Source organism: Gymnoscopelus braueri, assembly GCF_963280865.1.
Source record: "Gymnoscopelus braueri genome assembly, chromosome: 4".
Taxonomy (NCBI): Eukaryota; Metazoa; Chordata; class Actinopteri; order Myctophiformes; family Myctophidae; genus Gymnoscopelus; species Gymnoscopelus braueri.
The window spans coordinates 9,747,400-9,769,707 of NC_137605.1; the positions used below are offsets into that span (position 1 = coordinate 9,747,400).

The 22,308-nt window shown below is 40.1% G+C and overlaps 1 protein-coding gene across 1 annotated transcript in view; it reads right to left on the reverse strand.

The window, feature by feature from the left end:
- ca14 (carbonic anhydrase XIV) overlaps positions 1-22,308 on the reverse strand; it is a gene marked incomplete at its 3' end in the record, with an annotated part of 52,051 nt that overhangs the window by 20,730 nt on the left and 9,013 nt on the right. The gene's annotated exons all lie outside the window — the stretch shown is intronic.

Consider the following 22,308-nt stretch of genomic DNA (forward strand, 5'->3'; position numbering starts at 1 on the left):
CCGTCCGTCCGTGAACAGCTAATCTCCGGCACTGTTGAACCGATCGAAGCGAAACTGTGCACGCACACTCCCAGGATGCCAGAGAAGAGCGTTACCTTTCCAGATTGGCCTGTTATAGCGCCACCAGGAGGTAGATTTCTGCAATAATTCTTTTTTATATTACTCCTACAGATTTTGTCCAAACATCACACAAATTGGTACACATTATTTCTATAGTCATGTGATCAGGACGGATCTGTCCGATTATTCATATTCCATCCTGGTAGGCTAACATTGGCTTCCAAAGTTTGCAGGATTGGTCCGTTTTGAAAAACATGCCTCAAATCATGAACGCAGTGTTCGATTGCCATGAAAGGGCCACTAGGCCGAAGAAGAAATACCACCAGAACATTTTCAAATCAGCCTCATGGTGGCGCTATAACAGGCCGATTATCAATTTTACCTGCACCGATCGGCGTGAAACTTTGAACCGACACTCCCTAGAGGCCAAGGAAAAACCTCTGCCCTGCATTTTTCACATCTGCCTTTTATAGCGCCACCAGGAGGCAACACTTTTTTTTATATTACTCTTACAGATTTTGTCCAAACATCATGCAAATCGCTACACATGATCTCTATAGTCATATGAGAGCTACAGTACCTAAACTTTAATAAGTTGTTTTATTGAGTGAATGAGTACAAGGTACAACATGCTTCTTGACAATTCAAAACTATAGACATAGCTACCTAAACTCAACATGCAACATGCTCAACATGTGATTTATATTGTTTAATTTCAGCAATCTTCCAACAAGGTACCATGGACAGCTTTGAACAGAGGTTGTCTGAGTAGGTTAGGAGGTATAACAGTCTATCTGTCAGGGAAACAACAAAAAGGTGGCAATGAATTAATGGAGAGATTACACACTTTGCTCACAGTGGCTGTTACCAGAAATGACATCGTTTCAGAAACAAACAAAAAAATCAGGAAGGTTATTGTGGGCCACCAATGTTCGAAATTTACCAATCAGGATGGAATATGAAAAATCGGACTGATCACATGACTAGAGATAAAGTGTACCGATTTATATGGTGTTTGGACAAAATCTGTAGGAGTAATATAAAAAATGTAGTTTAGCAAAAATCTGCCTCCTGGTGGCGCTATGACAGGACAATGTGAAAAGGGTGGCATGTGTTCCTCGGCCTTCAAAACGGACCACTCCTGCAAACTTTGGAAGCCAATCTTAGCCAATCAGGATGGAATATGAAAAATCCGACAGATCTTTTTGGTTTAATGACTATAGTGATACTGTATACCGATTTGCGTGATGTTTGGACAAAATCTGTAGGAGTACTATAAAAAATGTGTTTTGCAAAAATTGGCCTCCTGGTGGCGCTATAACAGGCCGATCTGAAACATTTGTAGCAGAGGTTCTGCGCTGGCATCCAGGAAGTGTGTGTGCACAGTTTCGTTGCGATCGGGCGACCAGTGCTGAATATTTACTGTTCACAGACGGACATACGCGCACACACACGCACACACACACACACACACACACACGCACACACACACACACACACACACACATACACACACACACACACACACACACACACAGACTGATGGACGGACGGACGGACGGACGGGGTGCAAAACATAATCTCGGCCATGGCTTCGGCCTGGCGGAGACAATGATATTGGGGATACCTGATGAAGGTCAGTTGGACCTAAACATTGTACTCACAATAAAATACTTTTTTGCTGTAAGTGTGCGGAATCTCAATTTTTTCCAGAAACAAATTATGTCAAAGCATGTTGGATGCTGATGTAAACAAACAGGAGATCTGTGATCCTCACTGTACAATATACAGTGGGCGAGCCGAGCCGGCGAGGTCTAACACTCGAGGTCTAACACTCAGAACAGCGAGTATAAAACAGTCTTGTCCTCAGATAACTTTGCTTGTGTCGGCAAACCGGAAACAGATCGAACTTCGTTTTCGAGTATGCTGCCAGCTTAGTTGAGGGTGTGCACAGTATAACCAAACGGACCCTGACGGGTCCCTGTGGTTACATGTATACACCCTAAGAGATAAATGAACACAGGAATGTACTGTGTAGTTGGAGAGAGACATCAGATCACCTCATATGCATCAATGAAACACTTCGGCAATCGGCACAGAGACAAAGACAGACAGAGAGAGACAAGCAGACAGACAGAGGAAGAATCAGACAGACAGAGAATGAGAGAGAGAGAGAGAGAGAGAGAGAGAGAGAGAGAGAGAGAGAGAGAGAAACACTGTCACTGGGCGAAAAGAGCCAGAATCCCCAAATATCAGTTTTTTGATTCTCGCTAGAATACGGACATTTCTGATGCATATCCTGAGTTTTGTTGATATGCAACATATCTGGGCAAATATTAACCTAATATACATCATGAAGATAATATATTGTACTAGGATATGAGCAACATTTTAATTTTGTCATGTATGTGTTCCGTAAATGACCTTAGATCATATCTGGATATATCTGTTCACAATATTCTTCTAGAATACTGATTAAGTCTATGGCATATCTGGATGTGTCAGATATTGAGTTCATATATCACTTAAAGTCATATCTTTACTCTGGAACCACTAAAGAATACAGACCATTTCCGATGCATATTGAAAGTTTTGTTGACATAAGCCATATTCATACAAATATGGATGAAATATTCTATATTCTATAATCTGCTTGTCATACACAATGTATGAATATGACGTAACGCAGTATATAGGAATATAATGACACCCTATTTCGAGTAGAATAATGGCAATATCTGTAGCATATATCATCATCTTTTGTCATATAAAACATATTTACTACAGATATTGCCATTGGACCTGTTTTGGGTGAGATATTTAACTGATATAGATAGGTCATGAAAATGGACAGAATCTGGTGATTTATACTGGGCAAAAAGGGCCTGAATCCGAAAATATCTCATTGGATACGTCACTGGATTTTATGTAGAATACAGAACATTTCTGATACATATCCTGAGTTTATTGATATGCCATATTTGGTCAAATATGAACCCAATATACATCATGAGGACATATATTATATAAGGATACCAGCTACATCTTATTTGTGTCATCTGTGTGTTCCAAATATCACCTTATGTCCTATCTGGACATATCTGAGCACACATTTTTTTTCTAGAATACGGATCAAATCTATGGCATATCTGAATGTGTCACAAATACAGTCTATGTTAAGCTCATATCACTTAAAGTCATATCTTGACTCTGGAGCCACTAGAGAATTAAGTATATCGGAATATATTGATACCCTATTTTGAGTAGAATAATGGCAATATCTGTAGCATATATCATCACCCTTTGTCATATATAACATAATACCAAAGATTTTGCCATTGGGCCTGTTTTGGGTGAGATATTTACCTGATATTGATAGGTCATGAAAATTGACAGAATCTGGTGATTTATACTGGGCAAATTGAGCCAGAATACGAAAATATCTCATTGGCTACGTCACTGGATTTTATGTAGAATACAGAACATTTCTGATACATATCCTGAGTTTATTGATATGCCATATTTGGTCAAATATGAACCCAAGATACCTCATGAGGACATATATTATATAAGGATACCAGCTACATCTTATTTGTGTCATCTGTGTGTTCCAAATATCACCTTATATCCTATCTGGACATATCTGAGCACAATTTTTTTTCTAGAATACGGATCAAATCTATGGCATATCTGAATGTGTCACAAATACAGTGTTATTACAATGTTAAGCTCATATCACTTAAAGTCATATCTTGACTCTGGAGCCACTAGAGAATTAAGTATACCGGAATATATTGATACCCTATTTTGAGTAGAATAATGGCAATATCTGTAGCATATATCATCACCCTTTGTCATAACATAATACCAAAGATGTTGCCATTGGGCCTGTTTTGGGTGAGAGTTTGACCTGATATTGATAGGTCATGAAAATGGACAGAATCTGGTAATTTTTACCAGGTGAAATCCCAAAATATTTATCCAGAAATATCATTAGATTTTCTGTAGAATACGGACCATTTCCGATACTTATCCTGAGTATCTGGTCAAATGTGAACCCAACATACATCATGAGGACATATATTATGTCAAAATACCAGCTACATCTTAATCTGGTGATTTCTATTTTCTTGATTATCTTGAGAATATGGATAATTTCTGGAACATATTTGAAGTTTTGTCGGTAGGCTCCACATTTGATAAAATATTGACTCAATATATGACTTTGGGAGGTATATAAAACCTTTTCATATGACACATATGTTATTCTTGTCATATTATGTTTTGATACAAAAAATATTAAGATATTCGTATTAATTTGTGTAGAATACTGACAGTATCCATAGCATATCACTAAGTGAAAAGGTCCAGAATCCTTAACTTATAACAATGTATATTTCCTTGGATTCTCTACAGAATACGGACCAATGCTGATGCAAATGAGTTTTGTTGATATGTGCCATATGATATCTAGTCAAATATAGACCCAGTATACAGTGGTATCCTACAGAGGACATAGTATATTATACTAGGATTCCAGCTACATCTTATTTGTGTCATATATGCGTTCCAAATATGACCTTTGGTCTGGAAATGTCAGGTTATGGTAAAGACTACTCAATGTCAGGTAAATGACAAGTTGTTACACACAGCCATGATCAAATGAGAAACCTCCTCTCCTACTGTAGTTGATCTAAGCATACTGTGTACGCAGTGCATAACCCAAAGTCTGCAAATACTTTCAGTGCTCACATCCCCGGGTATGGACTAGTACTGTACTGATTACATCTATGGCATATCTTTGTGTGTCACAATTATCTTGGGTTCATATTATGTAAAATATTTAACTGATGTATAAGTTATCCAATGGGTCGAGCTCAAGAGCTTTAAGTGGATACAGTCTGTCTCACAGGTAGGGTCAAAATGGGATGGGGCTCACAGAGCCCAAGGATCCTTACCAGGGAAGCTAAGCATGCAGATCTGTTGTTTTTACCTTTCATAAACAACACAGAGGCAGCAAGCTTGTACATGTCCTTATTTCTGTATGCATTGCAAATGATTCTGCTTTGCTGGTAACTGGATAAAAACAGAACATCTCTGGGTAAAGACCCCCAGAAAGTATGCAGTTGAATTGGCTATGGGACAGCAAGCTGTCATTATATTTAGGGAAGTCTGAATGTTGATCAAGGCATACATTGGACTCTATCAGCGTTTCTCTTGAATTTAATGGTAGGTATTAGGTAAGTGTAAGCATTCAGTTAATCATCTTGGACGTGAACGAGACCAGTATAATCAGTGAGTCTATGGCCCTCTCTTGGTAAGGACCATGCTAAGTGATCAAGGCCTCTAGCAAGAACATCAAAGTTCCTTGATAAGTTCCATGAGGACACTAGCTTTGTATCCTAAATAGGAGGGCTAGTGTATCTATTCTGAAATGATAGAAACTGAGAGGACAAGTAGGGATAGGCCTATATTCCTCTAGTGGGGGGAGTAATGGAACACAATCCCCAATGCAGGCCTAAACTCGGGACTGCAATGGCGAGACAGACAGACAGACAGACAGACAGACAGACAGACAGACAGACAGACAGACAGACAGACAGACAGACAGACAGACAGACAGACAGACAGACAGACAGACAGACAGACAGACAGACAGTGTGTGTACACAAAACACATACAGTGGTTGAGTACACAGTATGATGCTCTTCAAACATACAAAATAGGTGCATGCCGCTTGTACAAGGTGTTATTTTGTTGCACAAAGTATACAGCAGCATACTGCTTTGAAATAATGACCTCGGGTCTTGAACCCAGACTCCATGATTAAAGGCTTGTATACATATGGCAAACTGTTGGCTATGCAAAGGTCTTGACCTCAGCTGTCAGGTATGGTCATTGTTAAACATCTATGGGGGACTATGGAAATGGGGGCAATTATCACCCATTTAATGATAAACGCACGCACGCACACGCACACACACACACACATGCGGAATATATTAATGTAATGAAAAAACTACAATTCACATTATAGATGTGACAGAACTTGTTACAGTGTATATATCAGCCCAGCATACACTTGTTTTGGGGAAAAGTGGCACAGAAAAAAATTAAATAAATCCTTTTAAATAAATATGCAAATATGGGTAAAATACTTAAAAAATTGGAACAATATATGGCGACCAGATATTAAACATAATTTACTGTATTCATCAATGCCTAACACAAATAATCATGCTTGAAATAAGTTTAAAAAAACGACATCATACAACAGACATCATATATTCATTGACAGGTTATATAAGCAAATAATCAGCTGTAATGAAATCTGATTCCACATTATAATCACACATTTTAATGCCCAAACTAACTGAATATATTGCATATCAACAGTGAATGAATGTAGACGCCATGTTGTAGTTTCTGAAAAAACGACACATACAGCGTGTCAATGGAAAGCACTTCCAAAATTAACTACAAGTCCCACAATGCATTGCAGACGTCTGTTGCTTTGTGGGTGCATGCCCGCCAAATTTCAGTTTGAAAAAACGAAATGCGATTGGCTGTGTGCTAAAGTGCCATGACGTTGCAGGCAGCTATTGGCTCTTGACTCATTGGAGCAGCAGTGAACCTTGAATGAACTCTGAGTGCGCGCAGTCAGTAACTCTCATGCAGGATGCAGGCTCTGTGATAGCTGAAGTGATTTAGGTTAAAACGAACTGAAATAAAGGCACTAAAAGACTGTTGGACAAGAAAGGAAGTTTCTACAAGCTGCTGATATATTTGTGGAGACTTTTGGAGACTTTTGGCATGCACAGTCACAGAGGTTGGAGCAGTGAGATAATATTACAGGTAATGCACAGCTTTTATATTTTCTCATGAAAATGCAGTGGTCCTTCATGTCAAGGACCCCCAAATCCAAAATAGAGGCTATTTGGCTGCAGACCCCCTTCTGAAAATATTTGCAACCTGAGCTTGTAGATCTGCTATTTTCAAATAGCTGATGTAATAGGGTGGTTAAACTGTTTTTTTCATGCTATATTAACTAATATAGCTAGGGAACCCCCTCAGAAACCTCTGGTGGTCCCTCCCTGGACCCCACTTTGATAATCTACCGTGTATTTTTACTTAATTAAAGGCATAGGGGAAGTGATTTTCTTTGGTTAAAATAAGTGTTAAATAGCTCTATATTGTGATAGTACTCATTGCTATAGAGTGTTTGTTCAGTAACAGTGTTAAATCGCTCTATATTGTGATAGTAGCTATAGTGTTTGTTCAGTAACAGTGTTAAGTAGCTCTATATTGTGATAGTACTCATTGCTATAGAGTGTTTGTTCAGTAACAGTGTTAAATAGCTCTATATTGTGATAGTAGCTATAGTGTTTGTTCAGTAACAGTGTTAAGTAGCTCTATATTGTGTGACAGTAATCATTGCTATAGAGATTTTGTTCAGTAACTGTTAACCAAACCGAAATGCCGATCTACAAGCTTGTAGATCTGCTATTTTTGGCTAATGTTCCCCTCAGAAAAGGAATTCTAGGTTTCAACAGGTTAAAAAAAAAGGTTCCTATCACACAAACATGTCTTGGCCCCCCTGTAGTAACTCTGAGGACCCCCTGTTGAAGACCCCTGCTATACAGTACCAATGATTACTATCACAATATAGTACTTTAACCTTAAAAATTGTTTGTTTTAACCCAAAAATATCACTTACCCTACCTTTAACCAAAATGAGCTGTCATCCAATCTCTTATGCTGAAATTTCTTGTTTGTGTCTACCTTTTGGTGCAGAGACAGGTAATTAATAGAGATAGTAATAATCTGGGCAAATGCAAACAGTGAGAAAATAAGGCAAATACCATTACAATTGACCTTTACTAATGTAATCTAAATTATTGTAGCCTACTGTACACTGTGCCAATTGTGGCTGTGTTAAACCATCAGCAGTGAATATAATGACTCAGTAGATTATTGCTACTGTCAATACTATGAGTATATTTACACTATCAAGTGTGAATATGAATGAATAGTCTTGTCAGTGCAACTTAACAGGCATCTGTTACATTTATGTGATGTCATGTCATAATAATTTATTTGACTGTATACAAAGATTAACACGTTGATACACAATTTAACTCAGAGATACAAATGAACCATAAAGCCTGGTTTATACTTTGTTGCACAAGGTGCCTGTATTAAAAATGGCTGGTCTACAAGCTCACAATGTGTTGCATCACTTGTAGATCAGCTATTTTTGTGTGACACCAGCGCACACCTAAGATGGGGCGTAATTGAGTCCATTTATTGGTACCATTCATACACTCTTTATTGCGTAGTCTTTACATGGGCCTGGGGGCCAGACCCAGCCCCTGGACCATCTCAATCCAAAAAAGACCCCCCAAAACATGTAAATTTTAAAAGGCAGCAGATGTTGAGAAAAATCATTTTACTCATTCCAAATTGGTGGGCTACTAGTATTTACAATTTTAATCCATACTTGCATTCCACTGGTGAAGGTAGCTGTACAGTATGTACTCAAATGGTCAATATCAAAATGTTTATAATCGTGAGACAGTCTGCCTTGAGTCCATATATTTAACATAATGGTGACCATTTTGAATTTAGATGACCATGTCAGTAGGCAGAGATCTCTGATCGTCTGGCTTTCCCAGACTATATTTGTTTCTAAATTATTATTGATATGTTTGACCAAGCATCCAATTATAATTAACATTATCTGCCTTCCACAGCACATAATTGCCTTGGACACCACTGTATTCATACATGCCTTGGTCTGGTCTTGGTTTTTAAATGCACCTGTTGTGTGTGTGTGTGTGTGTGTGTGTGTGTGTGTGTGTGTGTGTGTGTGTGTGTGTGTGTGTGTGTGTGTGTGTGTGTGTGTGTGTGTGTGTGTCTGTCTTCAGCTTCCGAACGCTTCATAAGGAGGAGGTTACAACTGCTGTGATCCAGACAATAGAGGATTTCAGACACCAAAGTTGAGCCTCCACCAACTCCAAAGTAAGTTTTTTATCAGGCTGTTAATCTGAGTAGTAATATGACCTTAAATTGGTTGTGATTTTAACAATTTGATGACCTGGCTTACCTGTGATCCTACTTTACTGAGGCACTACACTGTCTCTCTGCATGTATGTGATAACCTTGCTTAATGTAAGTCGCTCTGGATACAAAGCATCTGCTAAATGCCTACATTGTTCATTAGTGTTGATTTGACACGGTTAAAGATGACAGATGGCACACTGACCATCTAATATTGCAAAATGTAATATTGGTGTAAGTGATTTTTTTCTTTTTTTTTTTAAAGGTTAGTTTGCTATTCAAATGGTAATCATTTCTATAGTGTTTGCTAAATAACAGGAGTCTCCCTGTCTCTTCTAGCTCTCAAATAAACAAAATACATTTCATCATCAGGAGAGTACTCCCATTTAGTTTGCATTTTGAGTGATCACTAATACTATCCTTTTGAGATGTCTTAATATAATACACTTAGAGTTCATAACATGGTATTTGTGTTGTAATTTTCATTCACTAGGAGGCAGTGAAAAGATGGAGCTGGACGGGACCGGAGGACATAAAAAAGACGAAGACCCTTACCAGCAGGACAGATCGGGTGAGTTATTGCCCTGCTCTATTACTGTTGCATTTGATTGATCACGTGTATTATTAATTGCCTTTTTATGTAAGGGATAATTAACAGTGAGGTGGTCATTACTGAGAAATACGCTAACAGGGTGATGCAGGACTTGAATAAACACACTTGAGTGAATCAAAGATTCTCTGTCTGGTGGACATATTTTATTTCCTTCCCAAAAAGTGGATTTTACACAAAATGTGGGGGTCTGAGAGGCTTCCCACCATAGACAATAGGCTTTCAGCATCATGAAACTGCCTTTGTTTAAGCGAATATCAAAATCATACTTATGTTTACTCAAGTGTAGTGATCATACTTGCAATGGTTCCCAAACTGAGTCCCAGATGATTACCTTAGTGCAACATTGTTTTCTCACTCGACAGTAAAGAAACCAACATACAGTAAAATTGTATACAGGGTACCTGCACATTTATAAAGTTACAATTTAAGGACTTTTAAGACCTTTTAATACCTCGATAGCCGATATACAAGCTCACAACGGCTCACATCGTGAGCCGTTTTGATGTATGGAGTATATCCCAAAGTAAAGCGTAAGGAGAGCTAGGTGCCTAGACCCTAGAGCAGTGGTTCTCAACCTGTGGGTCTGGACTCCCAGGGGGGTCCCCAGATGATTAGCTTAATGTGCAACATTGTTTTCTCACTCAACAGTAAACACACCAACATACAGTGTATACAGGGTATCTGCACATTTATAAAGTTACAATTTAAGGAATTTAAGACCTTTTAATACCAAATTGGCCAAATATTATGTAAAAAATAGGCAAATATTGTGAAATCAGCCGATCTACAAGCTCACGCCTAGCAGTGCTAGGCATTGTGAGCTTGTAGTTCGGATATTTTCACAATATTTATCTGTGGAACCGAGTCAAACTAAATGTAATGCCTACAATTCCAAGTGCTTGTCAGGGTGGGGGGTCCCCAGTTCAAATATGATTATTTTGGGGGGTCAGGGCCTGAAAAGTACAGTTAGACTGACACCACTGTATTAATGTCCCTACAGACCACCGTCCGTTAAATCTATAGAAGCCTCGGAGAGATATGGCAGGTCCAGCCGGAGGACAGGTATGTTCCCACCCCCCCCCCCCACCCCCCCACCTCTGAAATGCCTCTGTTTGTGAAATAACATAACACTTTTGTATCATGTTATGCTGAAAATATCAGTGCCCATACCCTAGGTGGGGTTGGCGAAAGGGCCTCTCTGTGTGGAGTTTGCATGTTCTCCCCGTGTCTCCTAGGGTAGATACCCTCACAAAAACATGCAGTAATCCTGGTCACTATACTGCCTCCCCCTGGCCAGCCGGGGCGCCTGATGGAGGGGAAAGGAACTGGTTGGAATAACGTGTTCCTTCCACGCGCTACGTCCAACCAGGGAAACTCTCCCCTGTCAGGTGATAAGGTCAGTTGGCTCTCATGCATTGAAGGAGGCATGAGCTCGGCCCTGGCCTCCCTAGGTTGGCAAGGTTGGCAGAGGGAAGGTAGTGCCCAGGATTACATAGACAATTGGCACTGGGTGTAAAAAATGGGGTTACAAAATCGTGGGATAAACATTTTAGGAAAAAAATATTATGCTGAATGAGGGGTATCTTAAAAGTGTGATTTTCCACAGCTTCCGTACTGCTCACAATGAGGTGGTGACCCAGGCTGTGATGCAGGCTATTCACGACTCAGAGCCCCAGTGGACCACCAGCCTAGTCAGAAGTAAGTCTGATATCACGTTAATTTGGGGACTTATGTCCTTAAATTGCTTGTAATTTTAACAATTGGATGACCTGCTGCTTACCTGTGATCGTGAGGTATTTTCTATGTATGCGTTACCTTGCTTACTGCAAGTCGCTCTGGATAAAAAGCGTCTGCTAAATACCTACATTGTAGATTAGTGTTGATTTGACACTGTTAAAGATAACAGATGGCACACTAACCATCTAATATTGCAAAATGTTATATTGTTGTTTTTGTTAAAAAGGTTAGTTTTCTATTCAAATGGTAATTTCTATAGTGTTTGCTAAATAACAGGGGTCTCTTCTTGCTCTCAAATAAACAGAAAATAAATGTTCATCAGGAGAGTACCCCCATTTTGTTTGCCAGTTTACATTTTGTCTGCTCATTTCTTTGAGTGATCACTATCCTTTTGAGATGCCTTACTATAATACATTTAGAGTTCATAACTTGGTATTTGTGTTGTAATTTTCATTCACTAGGAGCCTGCAACAGGGCTTATGAGAACATCAAAGCCGCTCAGAAGATGGAACTGGATAAAGACCCTTACCAGCAGGAAAGATCGGGTGAGTTATTGCCCTGCTCTATTACTGTTGCATTTTATTGATCACGTGAATTATCAATTACCTTTTTTATGTAAGGGATATAACAGTGAGGTGGTAATTACTGAGAAATACACTGGAGGAGACAAAGCAGAGGGGTCATACAATGTTTATAGCTTGGGTTGTGTAGCTGCCATAATATAGCTCTGGTCCAGAGCTATATTAGTAGTAAAAAATAAACAATATACTAGTTTCACTACTCGCCAAAACAAAAACATGGGTTTCTGATCTTAAAGGTAGGGTAAGTGATATTTTTTGGTTAAAACTAAAAGTATTTTGTTAAAAGGTTAAAATACTATATTCTGATAGTAATCATTGCTATAGAGTGTTTTTTCAGTAACAGATGTCTCCCTGTCTCTCCAGCTCTTTAATAAACAGAAAATAAATGTTTCGGTAGGTGTCAAAATCTCAGCCAATCAGGAGAAAGTAATTTTTTTTTAGCTTAATTTGTATAGTGTTCCAGTTCCAATTTTGTCTGCTCATTTCTTAGTGTCATCACTTCCAATTTCACTTGTTTAATCTGTATCCTGATTGAGTTCTCTGTCCTGGTTGGATAAAATTGAACTGAAACGAAAATGCATTTTCTGTTTAATAAAGAGGTGGAGAGACAAGGAGACTCCTGTTACTGAACAAACACTCTATAGCAATGAGTACTATCACAATATAGAGCTATTTAACACTTATTTTAACCAAAGCAAATCACTTACCCTACCTTTAAGCCTATTCTACAGATCTGTCATAGCATTTTTTTATTGTCCAGTCCAGATCGGTGGCACACTTGAGTGAATCAAAGCTTTTCTGTCAGGACGTTTTATTTCCTGGCCAAAAAGTGAATTTTACACAAAAGGTGGGGTTATAAAAGGCTTCCCACCATAGACAATAGGCTTTCAGCATCATAAAACAGCCTTGTTTCAGTGAATATCAAAATCATACTTAGGTTTTCTCAAGTGTAGTGATCCTACTCTCAATGGTTCCCAAACTGGGGGTCGGGGACCCAAATGATTTTGGGGGGTACCCTGATAATTACTTTAGTGCAACATTGTTTTCTCATTCGACAGTAAACAAACCAACATACTGTTTAACGCAGGGGTCTTCAACGTTTTCAGGCCAAGCTGAGAGAGAGTTGAAGCAGGGACCCCCTCTATATTGTATAAAATTGTGTTTCAGATAAACTTTTGCTGATCTTTTTTCTGGCTAAAGTTCTCCTCAGAAAAGGGATGCTAGGGTTCAAGTGGTTAATGTAAAAAAAAAAATCATATCAAACAAAGATTTGGCGGACCCCCTGTAGTAACTCTGAGGACGTCCTCAAGTTGTGAGTTTGTAGATCAGCTATTTTCACAACATTTATCTGTGGAACCGTGTCAACTAAATGTAATGCCTCAACTCCTAAAATTCCAAGTGCTTGTCAGGGTGGGGGGTCCCCAGTTCAAATATTATGAAGGGGGGTCACAGCCTGAAAAGCTTGGGAGCCCTTGTCATAATGTACACCTGTTCATTTTACAGTCAATGGAAAATGCACTGTTCCTGGTCCAGAGGTTAGCGAGAACTTTCTAATGCTCGGGACTAGAGCTAGCCATAATATAACCCTCATACTGTATTTACTTATTTAGTTTTGTTGATCGCTTTAAAAGTCTAACCTCCTCTTCTCATCTGTTACACAGCTTTTCAAGAAACGGGTCAAGATTGGGCAGAAGGGAGGAGAGAGAGAGGACTTGGACTACCTCAGTGGTGCGGACGCGAACTTTGTCAGTGATGAAGAGAGTGATGAAGACAAGACTGCCTTTAAAATAACTTCACCAAAGTGGCGCGCCGGACGGCTGTCCAAAATAATGGCTTCATGTCAAACTGCCCTGGATGAAAAGGAAGGAAGTGTGTGGAGCCGAAGTCCAACCGTGTTCGCACAAACTACGAACTCTTCACCAGACAAACCCCCCTGCTGCAGAGGGCAAGCATCACTATCTGCAGGAGAGTGAGAAGGAAGAAGGCGACACTGGAGTGTAAAGCCTTTTAGTTATACACTAATCCACGGAGCGCTGCCCTGTAGGTAGCGCGCCATTGCTGCGGTGTCAGACTCAGTCAGCAGCTGTTGCGGTTCTGTCCGTCTGTTGACGTTACTCTTTACCTGCTTGGTTTAATTACTAAATAACTATACATCTTTGTAAAGTTAGTGTTAGTAAAAGTTAGTAAAAAGCAGGTAAAAGACTCAAGAGTAACGTCAGTGACTGCAGCTGACTGACACCGAGTCTGACACCGCAGCAATGGCTGCGCCACCTACAGGGCAGCGCTCTGTGGATTTGTGTATAGGCTACTGGACTCCTAAGCTTTTGGAAGGGAGTATAAATGGTTCCAGTTCAGTTTACTTTGTTTGATTGGCTTAGCGGCAGATTTGGACTGGAAACACGTGAAGGTGTCATTATGTTTCTGGTTCAAATCTGATGCTGAGCCAATCAAACAAAGCTATGGGGAACTGAACTGGAACACGAAACATTTATGCACCCTTTCAAAAGCTTCGGAGTACAGTTGTGCACAGTTAACGGTAGTGTGTGTGGATGTTTTTATTTTAATACTGTTTTTAGGAGTACAGTTGTGAACAGTTTAGGGTAGTGTGTGTGTGTGTGTGTGTGTGTGTGTGTGTGTGTGTGTGTGTGTGTGTGTGTGTGTGTGTGTGTGTGTGTGTGTGTGTGTGTGTGTGTGTGTGTGTGGATGTTTATTTTAATATTTTTTTAGCATCACTCACACCCGTTCCGTTTAAAAAGTCAGTTCAGTTCTCCAGAGACTTCTGCCCAATCTTGACCCGTCGTTCCTACCTTGTTCCTAGTTGTGTGGAGAGGGAGTTTGGAAGTGCGTGTGTGGAGAGAGGGAGAGTTTGAGGTGTGTGTGTGGAGAAGAGTTTTGAGGTGTGTGTGTGTTTTGGAGGTCTTGGCCCCAGCTCTGTTAAAAAATAAATATTGCTCATTTGAAAGTGATTTTTTGTTGTAATTTTTAGCTTAATATTTATCTTCAAAGTAGATCGGCCATGGTTACAGGCCGTATCAATACAATAACCTGACATAATATGCAAGTGGTGTTTGGACTTCAAATATGGTTACAGGTCGTATCAATACAATATCCTGACATAATATGCAAGTGGTGTTTGGACTTCAAATATGGTTACAGGTCGTATCGATACAATATCCTGACATAAAATGCAAGTGGTGTTAGGACTTCAAATATGGTTCCAGGTCGTATCGATACAATATCCTGACATAAAATGCAAGTGGTGTTTGGACTTCAAATATGGTTACAGGTCATATCGATATAATATCCTGACATAAAATGCAAGTGGTGTTTGGACTTCAAATATGGTTACAGGTCGTACTTCAAATATGGTTACAGGTCGTATCGATACAATATCCTGACATAAAATGCAAGTGGTGTTTGGACTTCAAATATGGTTACAGGTCGTACTTCAAATATGGTTACAGGTCGTATCGATACAATATCCTGACATAAAATGAAAGTGGTGTTTGGACTTCAAATATGGTTACAGATCGTATCAATGCAATATCCTGACATAAGCTGCAACTGGTGTTTGGACTTCAAATATGGATAGTGGTCATATCTTGACATTGGATATGAGTAACGAATCATCTCCACATATGACAGCTGTCCATTTCTGATGAGATATTTTAGACACTGATTAGAATTATTTCCCGAATATGGCATGTGGTAATATACAGTATCTGGGATGATACACTCCATATTCTATCAAGAATAAAAGTGGTCCCACATCCGTAGTTGATATGCTCCGACCATGAAATATATTTCAAATACTGTTCGGAGAGTATCCCATTTGGATATCATCATATTTGCATCATATCTGGTAATATTCGGGCAACGATATCTAGGGATTCTTGGGTTTTTTGCGCAGTGATCATTTCCAGCAGTTGGGTTGGCTCCCTCTGGCAGCCAGGTCAGTTCAACTACAGCTGAACCTGGTGCATAACATCTACATAAACACACAGCGCCCCCTGTGTACCTATGTAAGCTCTTTCAGAAGCGTAGCGAAGCCCATTCCCACCTAACCAGAGCCAGCATAGCAGACCTGACCACGCCCACGTTCAGTTCACCACTGAAAACGCTCATTTAGATTTGGAGGAGCAGTCAACTGGAACTCGTTACCCCTGACTATAAAGAGCACCAGCAGCCATCTCCTCTTTAAGATAAGGGTCAAAGCATGGCTATTAGAAAATGCTGCAGAATAGGACCCCCAGCTGCGGCTCAAGACTGTGACTGCGGACCGGGCCTCTCCATGGAGCACCACCGTGGATTTCTACTACATCACACTATACCACTACACTATACTGTATATTATCTTAAAGGGTCTACACCATGAATTTCATTTTTTTTTTTGGTTTTTAGTATTTTTTGGGCTCCCCAGTGTCTCTTGTACCCCAAAAAATATATTTTTTTAACATTCATTCAGTCATTCATTCTCATTTCAGAGATTTTCAGAATGGGCGTGTCTGAACAGGCCATTTCAGAATGTGCAATGCAAGTGATGTCACTTGCGTTTCCAATGTTAAATGAAAAGTGCCCGAATCGCTCCGAAACTTTTTCTACCCCCCCTAAGTGGGGGTCTACGAACAAATAGTTCGGGCTCGGATTTTGGCTCCGCCCCCCGGAAGTGGGTGAAACAGGCACCTCAAACACTTGGTGGAATTGTTCAAAAATGTTCAAAGTGTTTTTTTTTCGATTTTGTATTTTTCTTAGATGATTTTTCTTAAATTTTTCTTATTTTTTTATGCAGAATTTTTCTATTTTTTTTTATTAACAGACAGAATTCTCAGTAGCCCCCCCCTGCCCAAGAGGACGTTTTGGTATTGCAGCTGAAAGTGCTGTATAAGCCAGAGACAATTGACTTGGGATGAGTATATCTGAGTGATGATTTAGGCTCAAACCTTTTGAAAAAGGTTTGAGGGACATACACCATATGATATTAAATATCAAATATTTTTTTTAAATTCATGGTGTAGATCCTTTAACATTCTTATATTATACCATTATATACTGCATACACATTATTGCTGTACTATATTATTTTATCATATACTATCTTACACTATTATATTTGCTACTATTGTTATTGTTACTACTTGCACTGTATCTCTTTCTGTCTCTCCTCTGTCTGTCTCTCCCTCTCTCTCTCTTCTTTCCCCGACACGGTCGAGGCAGAAGGCCGCCACCCTAGAGCCTGGCCCCTCCCACCCTAGAGCCTGGCCCCTCCCACCCTAGAGCCTGGCCCCTCCCACCCTAGAGCCTAGGGTCTCCACTGTCGCAAAATTGCTTGCTCAGGGTGGGATTGTCGGGTCTCTTCTCTACATGTAAAGTGTCTTGAGACAGTCTTGTGATTTGACACTTTAATAAAATTGAATTTAATTGAATAGTAGGGTCACTTATGTGTCAATCTGGGAACCCATCGCCAACTGAAAATGAAAAACAGCGCCCTCTGCTGTTTCTTCTATGTCTGTTGGCTCTGGACGGACGAAAACGTAACACCAGAGCGCAAGGAAACCGGATGTTTGTGTATGCCTTCAGCGCATCACTTCCGGTTGGTGCGACTATGTTTTCATTCCCACTAACAATATTTCTACACGGAACACTAACACCACTTCTCCCAGAGAACATGGATCGTTTTGGTTATAAGCCCACTTGTTTCTATGATGAAAGAGTAAGTTAAAATGTGAATATATTTCCGTGGTTTTGTCTGCTCCGCGGACGCTATTGTTAAATTAGTTTGGGTTTGTTTCGAGGGGGGAAGGATCGACGGACACGTGAATCCCGCCCACTACATTTGATTGGGTAAAGTGCGGCCTGCTTCCTGATCTGAATGCGCACACGTTATGACGAACCTCCCCGACAGATTCCAACGCAGTGCAGAATCTGTTCTTGAGAGATTACTTATGTGTTAGCAATGTGATTATATGTATTTATGCTGTAGGTATTGTAGCTATTGATTGTTTTATGTATTACTGTACTGTCAACCTGTATGTATTCTGTTGCAGTGTTGTTTGTCTCAGACCAAGGACCACAATGAAAATAAGTCAAGACTTTTCTGTGTCTGTATCCTTGACGTTTCTACGATGAACATGATGTAACATGTGTTTTTTCCTGTATAACGTCTAATAAAATCAAATCAAATCAAATCAAATATATATATTCAAAGATTTGCACTCATTTTCACCATTAAAAAAAAAAGTGCCGAGCTATGAGCTTGTAGATCTGCTATTTTTGAATAGCCAAATAAATCTTAAAATGACACAAAGGGTTAAAGGGCAAAACCACTCATTTTCAACATTGAACTATGCAGATAGTTCAATGTTGATTGAACTATCTATGACTGAGGTCATGTGATCAGTGACATACGCAGGGTGTACTTTAGGCTGAGGGGGGCGGAGCCAAAAGTAAACCCTGCGCATGTCGCTGATCACATGACCTCAATCAATTCTCCAGTTCCAGGCAACATAGAGGGGGGGGGGGATTTTTTCTTATTTCCACACAACAGCTCTAAGGTGAGTTAAAGACATAGTTCAATGTTGAAAATGAGCGGTCTTCCCCTTTAAGTGTTGCTTATGTTTTTGGGCCAGTGGGGCTGTTTCTGGTTGAGCGGACGGTTTGTTAAGATGAACAGAGAGAGAGAGAGACAGACAGACAGACAGACAGACAGACAGACAGACAGACAGACAGACGGTTTGTTAAGCTGAACAGAGACAGACAGACAGACAGACAGACAGACAGACAGACAGACAGACAGACAGACAGACGGTTTGTTAAGCTGAACAGAGAGAGAGAGAGTAATTAGAACAACATTCCTTTCCTTCTGCTGTTGCTTCATTAACCCTTTCAGTCCGGGGGACGCATCTGTGGCATTTTTAGATTTATTTGGCTATTGAAAAATAGCAGATCTACAAGCTCATAGCGCTGTTTTTGGAAAAATCGTGAAAGTGTGTGCAAATCTTTGAATATACTTTTTTTTTTAAAGGGAAACATTTTTACTCAAATCTTTGCTTCTGGGGGTCCCTATTACAACACATTTTGACATGGGGGGGGGGATCCGCGGCCAAATACATATAATTTTGGGGGTCCTTGACCTGAAAAAGTTTGAGAACCAGCTGAACTGCTAGGATTTATAAGACATTTGTAGAATCCCCCAGAAGCAAAGATTTGAGTTACAAATGTTTAAAAAAAACTTTAGAAACGTTTAAATATATATATTTAAAGATTTGCACAAAATGTCACGATAAAAAAAAAAGAAATAGCAGATCTACAAGCGGCACTCGGTGCCGCGCTATGAGCTTGTAGATCTGCTATTTTTGAATAGCCAAAATAAATCTATAAAATGACACAGATTCTTTCCTGGTCTAAGAGGGTTAACTAACGGTTCACTGGTGATCAATGAGACACCGACAGGACGAACAGAGAACATTCTCTCTGTGTTCACGTCTCCCCAAAAACATGAAGAACAGAGAACATTCTCTGTGTTCACGTCTCCCCAAAAACATGAAGAACAGAGAACATTCTCTGTGTTCACGTCTCCCCAAAAACATGACGAACAGAGAACATTCTGTGTGTTCACGTCTCCCCAAAAACATGATGAACAGAGAACATTCTCTGTGTTCACGTCTCCCCAAAAACATGAAGAACAGAGAACATTCTCTGTGTGTTCACGTCTCCCCAAAAACATGATGAACAGAGAACATTCTCTGTGTTCACGTCTCCCCAAAAACATGAAGAACAGAGAACATTCTCTGTGTTCACGTCTCCCCAAAAACATGAAGAACAGAGAACATTCTCTGTGTTCACGTCTCCCCAAAAACATGATGAACAGAGAACATTCTCTGTGTTCACGTCTCCCCAAAAACATGAAGAACAGAGAACATTCTCTGTGTTCACGTCTCCCCAAAAACATGATGAACAGAGAACATTCTCTGTGTTCAGGTCTCCCCAAAAACATGATGAACAGAGAACATTCTCTCTCTGTTCACGTCTCCCCAAAAACATGACGAACAGAGAACATTCTCTGTGTTCACGTCTCCCCAAAAACATGATGAACAGAGAACATTCTCTGTGTTCACGTCTCCCCAAAAACATGAAGAACAGAGAACATTCTCTCTGTGTTCACGTCTCCCCAAAAACATGACGAACAGAGAACATTCTCTGTGTTCACGTCTCCCCAAAAACATGAAGAACAGAGAACATTCTCTGTGTGTTCACGTCTCCCCAAAAACATGATGAACAGAGAACATTCTCTGTGTTCACGTCTCCCCAAAAACATGATGAACAGAGAACATTCTCTGTGTTCACGTCTCCCCAAAAACATGATGAACAGAGAACATTCTCTGTGTTCACGTCTCCCCAAAAACATGATGAACAGAGAACATTCTCTGTGTTCACGTCTCCCCAAAAACATGATGAACAGAGAACATTCTCTCTGTGTTCAGGTCTCCCCAAAAACATGAAGAACAGAGAACATTCTCTGTGTTCACGTCTCCCCAAAAACATGATGAACAGAGAACATTCTCTGTGTTCACGTCTCCCCAAAAACATGATGAACAGAGAACATTCTCTCTGTGTTCAGGTCTCCCCAAAAACATGAAGAACAGAGAACATTCTCTGTGTTCACGTCTCCCCAAAAACATGATGAACAGAGAACATTCTCTGTGTTCACGTCTCCCCAAAAACATGAAGAACAGAGAACATTCTCTCTGTGTTCAGGTCTCCCCAAAAACATGAAGAACAGAGAACATTCTCTGTGTTAACGTCTCCCCAAAAACATGACGAACAGAGAACATTCTCTGTGTTCACGTCTCCCCAAAAACATGACGAACAGAGAACATTCTCTGTGTTAACGTCTCCCCAAAAACATGACGAACAGAGAACATTCTCTGTGTTCACGTCTCCCCAAAAACATGATGAACAGAGAACATTCTCTGTGTTCACGTCTCCCCAAAAACATGATGAACAGAGAACATTCTCTGTGTTCACGTCTCCCCAAAAACATGACGAACAGAGAACATTCTCTGTGTTCACGTCTCCCCAAAAACATGATGAACAGAGAACATTCTCTGTGTTCACGTCTCCCCAAAAACATGATGAACAGAGAACATTCTCTCTGTGTTCACGTCTCCCCAAAAACATGATGAACAGAGAACATTCTCTGTGTTCACGTCTCCCCAAAAACATGAAGAACAGAGAACATTCTCTGTGTTCACGTCTCCCCAAAAACATGATGAACAGAGAACATTCTCTGTGTTCACGTCTCCCCAAAAACATGACGAACAGAGAACATTCTCTGTGTTCACGTCTCCCCAAAAACATGAAGAAAAGAGAACATTCTCTGTGTTCACGTCTCCCCAAAAACATGATGAACAGAGAACATTCTCTGTGTTCACGTCTCCCCAAAAACATGACGAACAGAGAACATTCTCTGTGTTCACGTCTCCCCAAAAACATGATGAACAGAGAACATTCTCTGTGTTCACGTCTCCCCAAAAACATGATGAACAGAGAACATTCTCTGTGTTCACGTCTCCCCAAAAACATGAAGAACAGAGAACATTCTCTGTGTTCACGTCTCCCCAAAAACATGATGAACAGAGAACATTCTCTGTGTTCACGTCTCCCCAAAAACATGAAGAACAGAGAACATTCTCTGTGTGTTCACGTCTCCCCAAAAACATGATGAACAGAGAACATTCTCTGTGTTCACGTCTCCCCAAAAACATGACGAACAGAGAACATTCTCTCTCTGTTCACGTCTCCCCAAAAACATGACGAACAGAGAACATTCTCTGTGTGTTCACGTCTCCCCAAAAACATGATGAACAGAGAACATTCTCTCTGTTCACGTCTCCCCAAAAACATGACGAACAGAGAACATTCTCTCTCTGTTCACGTCTCCCCAAAAACATGAAGAACAGAGAACATTCTCTGTGTGTTCACGTCTCCCCAAAAACATGATGAACAGAGAACATTCTCTCTCTGTTCACGTCTCCCCAAAAACATGACGAACAGAGAACATTCTCTGTGTTCACGTCTCCCCAAAAACATGAAGAACAGAGAACATTCTCTGTGTGTTCACGTCTCCCCAAAAACATGACGAGCAGAGAACATTCTCTCTGTGTTCACGTCTCCCCAAAAACATGAAGAACAGAGAACATTCTCTGTGTTCACGTCTCCCCAAAAACATGACGAACAGAGAACATTCTCTCTCTGTTC